The sequence below is a fragment of the Taeniopygia guttata genome, chromosome 3 (genome assembly GCF_048771995.1).
Source record: "Taeniopygia guttata chromosome 3, bTaeGut7.mat, whole genome shotgun sequence".
Classification (NCBI taxonomy): domain Eukaryota; kingdom Metazoa; phylum Chordata; class Aves; order Passeriformes; family Estrildidae; genus Taeniopygia; species Taeniopygia guttata.
Genome location: NC_133027.1, coordinates 99,974,099 through 99,988,387, shown reverse-complemented (window position 1 = coordinate 99,988,387; position 14,289 = coordinate 99,974,099). Strand labels below are relative to the sequence as shown.

The 14,289-nt window shown below is 38.1% G+C and overlaps 1 protein-coding gene across 1 annotated transcript in view; it reads right to left on the bottom strand.

Annotated features, from left to right (window-relative positions):
* THADA (THADA armadillo repeat containing) overlaps positions 1-14,289 on the bottom strand; it is a 506,671-nt gene that overhangs the window by 428,570 nt on the left and 63,812 nt on the right. The window lies entirely within an intron of this gene.

The window sequence follows — 14,289 nt, the reverse complement described above, 5'->3', positions numbered from 1 at the left end:
TGCCATACTCTGAATGACTCCTCAGCACACAGATCTTGTGTGCATCATTATTAGAGAGGTGCCTGCTCCATACCCTGTCCTCAATCCTGGTCACAAATTATCCGCTGATTATCAACAGATTATGGTAGGGATTGACAGTTTATGTTGAAGAATCATACCATAAAGCTGCATTTTTTTTTGTTTTGTTTTTAAGCAGAAAAATCTACTACAGAGCTAAAATTACAATAAAGCACATATAACAGTATGAAGTACGACTGCTTCAAACACTGAAAATATTTCAATTTGGCAAAAAAATACAACAAAATGAACTAGTAAGAACATGTCATAAGTTAGGGAATCCACCGAGGTAGTTTAAGAGTCTATTCAAATTCCACAAGATTCCACTTGCACTTGGAAAAACAAAATAACTTTACCTGAAACCAAGCTTCCGCTTCCCCTCTCCAAACCCCATTATGCATTTTCTGTGGACTTGATCAGTCTTGCTGGCTTTACAATACATTAAAAATTATCAATGAGCTGCAAAAGGGGAGCCCACCTATTTATAAATTTATTTACTTGATGTTAAGGAGGATGAGCTCTCTTCTAGTTACAGATAACAGAGTAAAAGATATTTGTTAAGCAAGTTAAAAGGTAAAAATAAAATAATTAATGGTGGTATTACAGTTTTCACTACATAAACTTGTGAAGAGATGCCCTATACAGACAGCATTGTTTACAATACAGTAGCAATACTGAGTATAAATGTTTGATATTATAAACCATGAAAGAAATAGAAAAATTCCTCAAATTTACCACCTTTGTTTTAGTTACTGTACAAACTGTGAATATTTCATACTTGTCACCCAAAATAATCCATTTTATTCACAAGAAACCAAGCTAATTAAAGAAAAAGACCCAAATCAAGTTCGTCTAATTCAGTTCTGTGACAACACCTCCTGCTCACAGCAGCGCAATGGAATGGCATCATCCAGGGACACCTCCCAAGTGCTTATACTTCTAAAATTGAAGCACTGAAACTGTTTTGAGGATTTTTGTGGTGCCTAATCATGATGCTGTAATTTTATTCAACAAAGTTGTCTGTGTAAAACCCCAGGGATTTTTTTTACGTAGATAACCCGATTACAGGGCTCGTTCATGACTAAACACAAAAATATACAACTGACTCCCAGCTTCCAAACCTTTCTCCCTGTTGCCATATCCAATGTTTATAAGTATCACTGATATAAAACTGAATTAAAAGATAACATGTGAATGGAACATTAATTCCTCTGAAAGGAAAAGGCTGATGGAAAAACATTAGCAAGACTCAACTAGTGAAAGAGTTGATGGAAGAAAGTGTTAAAGGCTGTGGTGGTTACAAACATCTCACTTTCTGAGGAAATCTAATAGCCTACTGCACTCTGAGAGAAAAAAAACCAAGAAGTTACTGCTGTAATAATTTGAGACATGATCAGTTTAGGAACATTTGCAGCTTGACTTAAGAAATATTTAGGATGAGATCATTTATTTGGACCATGTGATCACAGAACTTCAAAAATTCAGCTTTACAGGAAATTAACTTCTTCAACTGTTCACAAAGTGCCACATTAGGAAAGCCTGAAAACAGCTTTAAATGTCATTACAACTATTAACTCTTGTGTCAAATTGGATTAAATACAATGCTATATATTCAATATATCTGTTTGAAAGACTAACCTAATTTTTTTTCTTCTCGCTACAACAGGGATTTTCAGAAAAATGAAAAATTATGACAATAAAACAACCATAAGAGCTATGTTACTCTGTAGTTATATTTCCTTCTTCAATCCTGTATCTCTATCACTTTTACTAACACTTCCTATTTTATTTTTTTCTTTAGAGAAAACAATATTCTCCTTTTATTGCTAAAGGCAGTGTGATGTTTCAAAGATAGCACTTTTTTCCTCACCAGTGATCACTGAGTACCAAGAGGACATATTGTGCATATTTCAAAACTAGTTAAACATAACAAGCTCATTTTGGCTCTCATAAGCTTTTCTTCATTTCCAACAACTGAAGTTGCTTGATGCTGCAATATGATTTTAAAATGTTTCTAATTATTGTACAATAATCCAAGAGAGATAACTACAGTCAGAACCATATTCCCTCCTCAGTTCCTAGTATCTATTAACTTATTTTATTTTGATTAATTTTAAAATAATAAAATTAGTATTTTATTTTGATTAATTTTAAAATAGCTAACAGTATGCCAATTCAGACATATAAATTATTGTCTCAAACCAGCCAATTAAAAAAAAGATATTTCTTTTGCTGGAAGCCCTTGATGCATTTCATTCTATTTATGGCCACTTTTCCTATTAGTGCCACCATGGAGGTTTGAAATCCTACATGCTCAACAAAGCTCCTGTAAGAAAGTGGCACCCTGAAGGGATTACACCAAGTACCTTCCTTTTGAAATGCTTCAGGATTTTCTATAGGATGAAGTTTTATGCTGCAAGACAGCATATACACACAGAGCGTATGTGTTTTATTAGATGTTACATCAGGAAATAACAAAGCCAAACAAAAATCTGGCAATAGGGTGTATATGTGAAGTCTTTTAGAGTGTTACTATGTCCATCTCTACATCTTCCTGAGGCTTTTTATGGAAGTGGGTAGTATTTAGTAGATGAGAAAACAAAATAATCACCAGAGCACACAAACATTTTTATGCTGATATTACTTACTTTTCTTTTAACATAATAACCTAAAATGTATTAAGCATGCAGCATGTTTCACATAACATACTGACAATGTGATTTAATCTTTCTCCTTTGTCTTGAGTTGTTTTGGGTTCAAAAGTGACTTCATTCCAAAGAGCAAAGGCTCTACCTTATTCTTATTTCTTATGGCACAAAATAATTCAATAGGTACAAAAATCAAGCATGCACTCAAGCATGTCTCCATCTATATTTCTGTGGAAAATAACACATGAACATTGTGTTCTTTACACTTCTGTTTGCCAGCAGTCTGTTTCACCAATGAAACAAGATGGACAGAACTTTGGAAGAATAAGTGAAACATCTTCTGCACTTTACAAGTGTGAGATGAGCACATAAGAGGTGTTTTGTTTGCTATAGATGTGTTTTGTAGGGACCAAGAGAAGTTGGCTTTTCCTACCTTTTTTTCTCTTTTAAGACTATAAATTTAATATTATAAAGCTAAACAAATACATGCATTTGGACTGGTGAAAGAAAGAAAAGGTGCTAAGAGAATTCAGCCATATTCAAGTAAAACTCGGTATGAACTATAAATGCCCAGTATCTTCCATTTATGTCAGATGTTTTAGTGTTGAATTCATAAGTGATTTCTCAAAGTGAAAAAGAAGGTTTAATGTTGCTGATGCATTTGCACCAAAAAAAGATTAATCTGAGTTTCAAGATGTAAAGTTTTCCCAATATATACCTCTGTCACAAAGACCTTTCTGCAGCTTTGAAAATACCTCTGTATCTGAGGGGAAAAATTAATAACTATGGCTTATTTTTCACAATAAAAACAGGCCAGAGTGAACAACAACAATCTGCAGAGGCTACCTGCGAAATAGAGATTGAGACATTTATTGCAGATGCAAAGATGCACTGAATCTGAAGCTTACACTTCTGAATAAAATCAATATACAGATACATTTGGCCTGAATTTCTGACAGCATAGTAATTACTCCAGTGCAATAAGCAACAAAACACCACAACAGCAGCTATTCTGGAAGAGAGGATGAGGTCTAAAACAGAGATAAAAAAGAGGAAACATCTGAAAGAAGAGCTGGTGGGAGGGAGGTGACAGTGAGGGTGCCAGAGGAAACAGGGCAGAGATAACTGAGGCACAAGCAACTAGGGAGGGCAGAATAGAAGCACCTGCTGCTTATCATTCCTTCAGAAGCTTTATTAATTCTTTGATTGCTTGAAGCTGTGGGGGAGGTTTCCACACTCCCAAACATCAAGGAGACTTGGATGATTCAAAGACAACTGGCACCTTTTATAAAGTAGAGAAAACGAGGGATCTTGACAGGCGATAAATTTAGAAGCACCCCTCACCCTCTCAGCATCTCCCCTTGATCTCTTCTGCACCACACCTAGACTGTTTCCAGCACCTAAGGAAGGCTCTGCAGGGTACACCAAGTCCAAGAGCTGCCTGCAGCTCCACTGGAAGCCATATTTTTTCATCAGCCAACTTAGAATCCACATTATTATCACTTCTGGCCTTGCACAGGACCATCCCCAAGAGTCACACCATGTGTTTGAGAGCATTGTGCAAATGCTTCCTGAACTCTGTCAGGCTGCTGCTGTGACCATTCTCTGAGGAGTCTGTTCCAGTGCCCAGCCACACTCTGCTGTTTTCCTGTTAGCCAACTGAAACCTCTCCCAGCTCAGCCTCATCCTGTTTCCTTGATTCCTGATCACACAAGTAAAGAGGCCAGTACCTGCTCCTTCCTCTTCCCCTCACAAGAAGTTGCAACTGCAATGTCATCTCCCCTCAGTCTTCTCTTCCCCAGGCTGAATTGGCCACATGACTTCAGCTACTCCTCATATGGCTTCCCCTCAAGGCCCTTGAACCTCATGGACCTCTTCTGGATACTGGAAACTCCCTAATAGTTTTATATCTTTTCTATATTGTGTCACCCAGTATAACTGCACACAATATTCAAGGTGAGGCCACCACAGTGCAGAGCAGAGCGGGACAATCCCTCCCTTGCCTGGCTGTGATGCCATGCCCGGTGCACCCCAGGGCAGGAATGGCCCTCCTGGCTGCCAGGGCACTGCTGACTCACATTCCACTTGCCATTGACTAAGTAGAGTATGAGTCAAAGTCCCAAGGTCCCTTTCCATGGAGCTGCTCTCCAACTTCTCATTCCCCAATCTATACACACAACTAGGGCTGCCCTGTCCCAAGTGCACTTGTCACTGTTAAACTTCATAGAGTTGGTGGTGGATGCCCATCTCTGATTTGCTGAGGTCTCTCTGCAGGGCCTCTCTGTCCTCAAGGGAGTTGACAGCCCCTCCCAGTTTAGTGTCACGGGCTTTTAGTTGAGGGTTTTAGCAGAAATGCCCCAGAATTGGGAGCATGTTGTACTAGACAGCAGAAAACAAACTGTGCTTCAGTAGAGCTTTGCTCCTCACACTGCCCTGACCTAAGAGCAAAACATGCAGACAGACCCTTACAAGCTAAGGCACCACTCCTACTCCTCCAAATAAACTCTCCACTACTAGGTACAATCATAACACAGCTTCTCCTTGGTAATCACACACCCACATAAACTTTCTGTCCCGTGCACTTTCTTTATGTCTGTGAAATGTCTGTACAGCCGTTCCTACGCCTGGATATCCATTTACTGTTCTTTTCTGGCCTATGCATAAACAGCATTTTATGAGGAATAAAACCAGAGGAACACATTTACAGAGTATGTTCAAGTTCAGATTCAGCCATTTAGAGCCTCAGAAAAAAAACCCCACACTTTATGTCAAACAGCCATGTGTAAAAATATTCCCAGAAAATTTTAGCACGACAATAACTACTTCAAAAATGCTGATATTTCAAAATACTTAAAAACATAAAGGCAAGAAAAAAAAGTAGTAAGAAACACTACTGAAAGAAATGCCTGTGGCATACAAACATTTTAAAAAACCAAAGCAATTAACATGCATTAAACTGGTTAAGACAGAGAAAGCACACTGTGATTTGATGCATTAACACTCTTGATACCTATTTTCATACAGTGTCTTGTTTTGGTTTATTTTGTTTTACTTCCTTAGATTTCCAGGTTTTTCTTCCTTTCTTCCTTTCAATTTTTTTGTTCCACTATTCAAGATGCTTGCATCCTGGTCTTCAACACTGTTAAGTCCTTACTGCGTGGTTACCCAAGTGCAAACACACACTCATCCCTCTTCATTTGGTTCTCCCACCCAGCATTCTTTTGAAAGCCCATTTCCCCAGCTTCCTCTTCTTCTCATGGAGAATATTCTATTGTGTAAACAGGCTGAGAGCTTCCAAAAAACATAGAAGTCACCTTACCCTATTTCTCACTATAGCCTGAACTTCTGAAAACACAGAGAATAGTAAAAAGGCCTCACTGTATGTAAGAATTTTTTATACATCCTCAAGCAGTCAGAACTTATCATGGATGGGTATTTCTAAAAGCATATCTAAAAAGTGTATTCAGGATTGTCTTTCTTTTGGCTCTGAAAGTTTTAAAGACATGGTTCCTAGATCAAAAGGAAGGGAAAAAAATCCTATGTGGGTTGGATGGAAAATATGTTTTGGGAGATGAAAAATGAACTCCATGGAGTACTAAATTAATCCACTGCACCACCTAGGAGAATATTATATCTTCAGTAAGCTTTAAAAGTTTCAGTTTTGCCCTTCCCCAACTGTAAAAACATCCTCTGCCACTGACAGAGTGATAGGATTGCTTTCCTGACTAATAGTGAGGGATACTTATAGATTCATAATACAAAACAGGTGCAAGAAATATGCACAGAATGGAACACTTAAAAATTCAGACTTCACAACAGTTCAACTGTTGTTCTGGGAGGTCTAAATCAAATTACTCAACTAGTGCCTAGAACAGTTCAACTCTCTTCAGGAAGACTTCAGTAATGAAAAGTAAAACACTGTGCTGACAATTGTTTGTTTCTCACATGTCCACCATTTAAAGACAAAATAAAGTATCCACTGCGAAAACTGTACCTATAAAGAGGATTTCTCTTTGTTAACACCAAATCAAAGTTGTTTTATACAACCACATTCACAGACAGTGTTTTCAGTCACTGCATAATTATCCACAAACACGACTAGAGATGCCAGGTTGTATGGATGGCTGTGACTGAGCACCAGGCAGGGTACCTTAAATGGCCACACACACAGAGGCACCCAAAACTTCTGCCAGCAAGGTTGAAGGAGCTTTTATTCATAAAGGTGTGGAACGAGGTGCACGAGAACAGGAAGGCCAAAACATTTGTAAAGCAACTGCTTACCATAATCAGAGCAACAAGTGTCAAAATCTAAGGTATAGGAAAGAGGGAAGCAGTGCATTCATCAAGGCATCCCTCTCCCTGTACAGAGGGGGCAACTGACATGCTGTCCCTGGCACAACTCAGAGTAATCATTATTATAGTTACCTCTCAATCAAAACAGTAGTTGCTTTCACTGACTGATCAATGTTGCTCATTCTGTACTAAACTATGCCTTTTCTTTCATTAGGAAGATGTGACCCCACAAGGTTTACAATAACATCATCTTTGCATCTTTATAACAGCAGAATCATTGCATACCCTTAGCTGCTGTAGGAGGGAACTCAGTAATGATGCAGAAATGGGAAAGACATAGTAGAGTTTTAAGAGCTGTGTACATCTATGTCATTTTAAAAAGTGATGACATGTCTTAGGAAGTCAGAGACAATATTTGGGAGCATTACTAATTACAGTTAAAGCCACTTCAAAGCAATGTACAACCAGCAGGGCTGCCCAGTCAATCAGTCAGATTACATGTCTTCTTGGTTTGTTTCTTTTAATTTAAAAAACAGCTGAAAGAAAACCTCTGGCAAAATCTCATCAATGACTCTTTCAGAGACTGCCTCCTCCCATTCCTGGAACTCAGCTGCATTTCTGTTGCATTCATAGATACAAATCTCATTCTCAAATGCTTACTGTCTCCTTATATCAGTGTACCCTTATGTAACAGTCAATAGAAATTTACAACATAAAGAAATGAGACAACTGTTATGTTATTGCCAGCTCCATATAAATGAACATTTCCAACTTGACACCAGCATTTCTTTTCTGTTTGTACTAATCTTAAAAGGCTTATCTTGAACACTAAAAATTGAGGTTAGAAAATAAACAGCTGAAAGGAAGTTTCACTGGAAAACATTTAATTTTAGCAAGTTTATTTCTTTGATCAGTAGACAATGTAAGGTTTGTTTACTATATTGAGTTTTTATAAGCCAACATTGAACTGCTACACTTCAAACATTACTGCCAAGATAAATAAAATGTAATTCACCATAGACAATGTTTCTAGGCTACTGAATAAAGCCAAGTAAACAATACACTACTTCCGCATTCATTTCCTCATAATCTAGAGCTCCTCTGTCTTCAAAATAAAACAAGAAAAAAATATGGTCACTGACAACACTGCTGCTAATTCATATTAAGGATTTTTAGGTGAAACTCATAAATAGTACACCTCTCTCTTTTACTCATCAACAAGGATCAGCATCCAAGAATAACCTTCAAAATGTATTTGACTTGTCTCCTCATAGTCCCACACTCGTGTCACTGGAGTCCGTGGGGTTTTATTACCTATTCAGTCCAATAAAAGGCAGGTCCAGTGACTGCTTGTGAATTCTCCTCCATGCACCATTCTTCCCTGTTTTATTTTCAATTTATTTAAACTGATTTAGCCCTCTGAGTAAGTATTCAAATCTTAAACTCATAAAACACAAGAGTGATCACAATCAGAAATACCTAAAGCTTGACCTTCCTTTGGAGCCATTTCAGCTAAAATCCTCCTCCTCAAAGGAAGGAAAGAGGCATCTGCATTCATTAAGCAGACTCTACTTTCATTACTTTCATCAACAACAACCTGTCTTAATACAACTCTGCTAGATAATTAAACCACCTAACATACAGATGTTTTCATCATGAATTGCTGCTTTTCATTAGTACAACCATGTACTGAATTTTTATCTTCCAAAAAGCCACATCCATACATCTCTGGCTCAAAAGTGCTGGAAGCTAAGACAGCACATGCAGATGTTTCTTGAGCTGCTTCATCTGCCTTACTTTTTTTCCTAAGCTTGTGCTATCAGTCCTTGCTGGAGGGCCTGAGAGCTCCCTGACTCAGACAAATCTTTACATGACCCAGTATGGCTGTTATAAGGCTGTGTTCTTGTCCTGATTTTCTTGCTGCTCTAATGAAGGCTCCAACCATCCTTTCAATCAATTATTTCATCTTTAAATTCCTTCTTCCAGATCTCCATTAAGATATAAAGAATCAGAACATCCAAAGAGCTGATACAGATAATTTAAAGTTCTACCATTGCACAAACCTTGATGTATTCAATAAACTCCAGAAATATTAAAAAAAAATAAATAGTATATGACTTTCATAGTATTCAAGGCCAGGCTAGATGGATCTCTCAGCAAGCTAGTGCAGGAGAACCTGCATGTGCTGCATAGGGCAGGGGGGTTGGAACCTGATCTTTGAAGTCTCTTCCAACCCAAACAATTCCATGATCCTATGATACATGTCCTGTATAGAAAAACCTACTATACAACCAAGTATTCTAATCATATTATTTTTAATACAAGTGCTCTAGATTCTTCCATTTTGAAGAATATTCAGAGAGATGGGTCTAGTTCTGTAAGGTGATGCTATTCCCTGGAAAGTAACTGCCAACCTCTTGACCTAATGAAGTCAGCAGGAAGTTTAATTTTTACAATTAATGTTAAATAATGTAAAGAGTTATGAAGCCAAGTATCTCCTATAAGTCTAATTTCTGTCACATGCAACTGAGTCAATGTGACTCATTCTGTTCTTCAGATTTGAGAAACCAAGTGTTGCTTGTTTCAGAAACTAAACAAAAAGGGTTCAAAATCTCAAAACGGCATTCTTTGCACGAGACATTGCATTCATATGCCTAACAGAACTGTTTGAATTAGTGATCACAAAGAACAAACAAACAAGGAAAAATCACCCCACCCCCACCCAAACACAAAATTCTTTGAACCAGCTGGCTGCTCTAACACCACAGAATTTTGTGGATAAAAATTAAGTTTGGAGGAAGTTTGAATATTAAGCATAACAAAATTTGTGAAGAGCAAATGACTGCTGACTGCTGAAACTCAAAACAACGTTAACTAAATTAATTTCCATTTTTATCTTCATGAATTTAACCCTGCACCAAAGCATAACAAATTCTCCATTTCATCTGCCAGTTATATCTTGTATGTCTTTAAGAACAGATCCCCAGAGAGAAGGAATTCAGTTTTTCTCTTGCAATGCAAAACATTGGCATATGCTCAGGGAACAAATCTCAGGATAAATCAGGAGTGACAAAGTGGAATAAGTGGAAAGATGGCAGCAGAGAGAAGAAGAGAAGCTACCAGCCAGGCGTTAGATGAGAAGATGGGGCATAGACAGAAATGTTCCCAGGGATCACAGCAGAGCAAGCAGAATTTCTGTGACTTTTGAGTTACAGCAGTGACCAAAACCAGTCACAACAGGAGGACCCACCTGCAAGAACATGACAGACCGGCAGAGGATTTTCTTTTTTAAATTTTATTCTATGTAGTTGTTTTATTGCTTGTACAAAGTACCACCAAAAATGTAATGACCAAAGTATATTCCAGGCAGAAATTGATCTTTAATGATATGTGCAGCTGGGAACTTCTATCAAAAGCTTTATTTTGAACCATGCAATCCATCTCCTGGTGGAAGCAGCAAATGGAGGCACACAAATTCATGTAGTTCCCTCCATAAAGAAGAAGTAAATGATGAGGGAGAAGTCACTGAATGCTCCTTCCTCCTAATCCATGCTTCATAAATGCCGAAGAGAATGCAAAAACCTCTTCAAATAGAATGGCCAAATAAGAGAGGCAAACTTTTTATACTGGTTTGTATCCCAATCTCAAGCTACACATTGTTAGCATGTAGAAAGTAAGGCAACACTTTCAACATCTCAGAACAAGGCACAGACAAGTTAATGAAAACACAATGTCTCTTTTAATAACTTTCATTGACCTAATCCCCTGTGTTCAGAAAATATGTAACTGTGGGCTTGCCAAAGTGAATGTGAAGATCAAACTGATAAAACACAAGATAATGAGTCAATTGATGTGCAGATTCATTCATTTGAAAAACAAATAAACCTTAAGAGTAATTACATCTGCTCATGATTAATGGCAGCTGCTCAATGGATTCTTCTCGATATGAACAGCATGTAAGGGCATATACACTCTCATTGGAGTACAGATTTTTCCAGTATACAAATGTGAAAAAGATTTCTGGAAACTAATGAGTGCACAACTGTGACTGAAAGCTCCAGTCATGCTATTGCTATTCCACTGTACTAAAAACAACTGGATTCTCCATCTATGAACATCACACAGGCTTTGAAACCCAGCATCAATCATGTTAACTGATTCTCTCAAGATAAAAACAAAAGCTGAAGTCTAACATCTGCTTTCCCTGGCAAACCAATCTGAAAGTTTATGCATTTGGGAGAGTTTTTTAATCATCATAAATAACCCACAACCAGATGAATTAAAGGTGCTGCCTTGCTTTCTGGACAAATCTTTATAGGGTCCCTGTAAGTTTTCTTCACTTGGAAGCACTCAAACAAAGGGTTTAAAGAATTAGAGGAATTAAAAGGTCCATGTGCAGATGCAGTCTGTGGTCTTGCTGGGATCACAGAGGCAATATAATACAATACAATAGCTGACATGTCTGGGGCAATGCAATGGAGGGATACAGGTTCTTTAGGAAGGACAGGTAGGGCAGATGAGAAGATGAAGGTTGACCTCTCCATGGCAGAACAACTGGAATGCATGGAGCTTGGCCTGGGGATGGATGATGAGCCAGCTGGGACCTTACAGCTAAGAACTGAAGCATGGGTGACACTGCAGGGAGTGTCTGCTACAGGCTGCCAAACCAGGCAGAACAAGTGGACAAGGGCTTCTACAGGAAACAGCCTTGTGTCACCAGGCCCTGCCCCTGATGGGGGGCTTCAACGACCCTGGCAGCTGCTGGGTGAGCAACACAGCACCGTGTAAGCAGCCCAGAGGCCTCCAAGAGGGCACTTGATGACAACTCCCCAGTAAAAGCAGCAGAGGAAACAAGGAGAGGAGCTCTGCTGGAACTCAATCACACCGAAGGAATAACTGACTGAGGATGTGAAGGTAAAAGGCAGCCTCACCTAGCTCATTCTGAATGTCTCAATTTTTTAGAAAGATGGAATATATAATGCAGAAAATCCAAAGAGGCAGAAGGTCAAAAGAGCATTTGATCCTCTGATAAGGAAACCTCACAAACTTCCCAAATATTTGCAAGTTCCTTGGCAACTGCCGAAAGTCAGAAAGATTCACAAACATAAAGGCTTTCCTAGTCAAATTTTGATACTCTTCCAGAAGTCCCCACATAAATCTCTGGATGAGGTCTTCCTTTCAGCTGATCAGCTAAAAAGCCTAGACCTTAAAACTAAACAAACCAGAAATGTTTCATTATTCAAGAAAGCTAGTACAGAATCTCTGCATTTTCTTGTGAATTCAAAACTTGATTTCCTTCCCCCAGCCCACGCCAATTTGGATTATGGAGAAGACCAGAAACTGTACTCATAAAGGAAACACTGAGCATAGAAAATATTTTTTGGTTGCTTTATTCAGGTCAGTGCATTTGCCTATCATGCAGAACTGCTTCTTGAAGAATATCATCAGTTCCCCAAGTGTTACAGAACAGAAGCACCCCTCTTACGTAATTCTTGAAAATAATTATTCTGTAAAACCTGTAAAGCATAACATTTTATCCTCATGGACACTCATATGCCTATGCAAATTGAGACACTTTTAAAACACTATGGAAAAAAAGACATGTTGTCACATCATGCAGAGATCTGAAGTTAAACACAACACGTTTACATCAACCATCAAAAAGCACTTCTTGGCAATCTCAGCATTTTGAAAACCAAGGCATGACTGGACAAGCACTACATGCTGAACTGTTTCTGAATGATCTTTATATAAATTACATAACTCTGAAACATAACTGAACTACATCTTCATGATTTACTACCTCTGGCACTGCCACCTATTTCTGAATAATTCCAGCCTCCCTTTTCAGAACTTAACAGTATATGAACATTGAAATAAAAAACTCAAGCAATGAACTTAGTAGCTCCTCATGTGACTGAACAAATCAAATTACTGAATTCCATTTTCATAAGACATTGACCTTGTATTGCTAGAAAAAAATTATATTTTATTGAGTATTGTACAGACTTGCTCTTTTTAGTAGAGATTTTTGTTTTGGTTTTATATCAAGTAGGATGATAAATCTTTCACTGTGTCATGGAAAAGCAGTGCAAACCATTTTGAACACTGCCAGATCACCACCTCTTCAAGTAAGCCTTCCAAGAAACAGTACTTTAACCAATAATCCCCATAACATAGTTTTCCACATTTTAATAAGCCCTACCACCAGATTTGCAAGTCCCAATTAACACTGATAAAAAGAAAACTGAAATCAGGTATCCAGCAACCCCTAAAAAGTTACAATACTTTTCTCTTTGTACTACCTACCAGAAGTGCAAGCTAACTACAGGTTAAACTACCTGGCACTGGTAATTTGGAGCTACAACAAACACCACTGCCTTGCCTCCATTTTTTGCACATCTTTACCACCCGAAAGTGTTTCTTCTGAATGTTTTCTTATTTTAAACTAGCAACCAATAGTTTGCCATACATGTCAGCCATACACTATATTAAATTAAGCATTAAATAAAAATTTTGAGTATCCTTGATTCATAAGTGATTAACAGCAAAGCCCAAGACAAATGTGAGAAACCAAACCACTGAACTGTTATGTAAGACTGACATTTTTTGGAAAAATATCATTCTCTGACAGCATGGTCTCTCATTGTGAAGTACAAATTGAAGTAGTAGCTCCTAGTAGCTGCTCAAAACAGATGAAAAATCAGGTTAAAGCCCTGGGATATCTCCCACCTAACAGGCGTGGAAAGTTTCCTACACCTATAAGATCATATTAGCAATACTGAATTTAAAAACTAGATCATCCTTTGGGCTCTTTCATATCCACCCACTATTATTATTATTTTTATTATCTTTTTTCCCAGGTAACAGAAAAGAAGGCAGTTAACTCTATACACTACTGCCAGTCCACACCCTCATGAGTAGAGTTATAATCATTTTGGATTGAGAAAGCATTTCATTCTCACTGTTGGAACAACCCTCTCTTCCTAACACTTGAGGAGCTGTGACACAGCAGGGCTGCACAGCTGATTTGAAGATGGCAATGTCCCCCTTGCCACACAGACACAGCAGCTCACAGGTCCAGCCCCTTGCATCTATCAGGTTCATTGACTGCTTTTCAGAGCAGGTGCCCATCCCATACCCTGCAAAACCCTTTACTATTACCAACCATCATTCAAATCCAGATTCAACTGCCTGAAACCATTTATAGGCAAAGTTGACATTAACAGCCCTAGAGGGACTTCACTCATTTCCTAGATTTCCTGGAAGTCTTGATTTTAACGGAAAATAA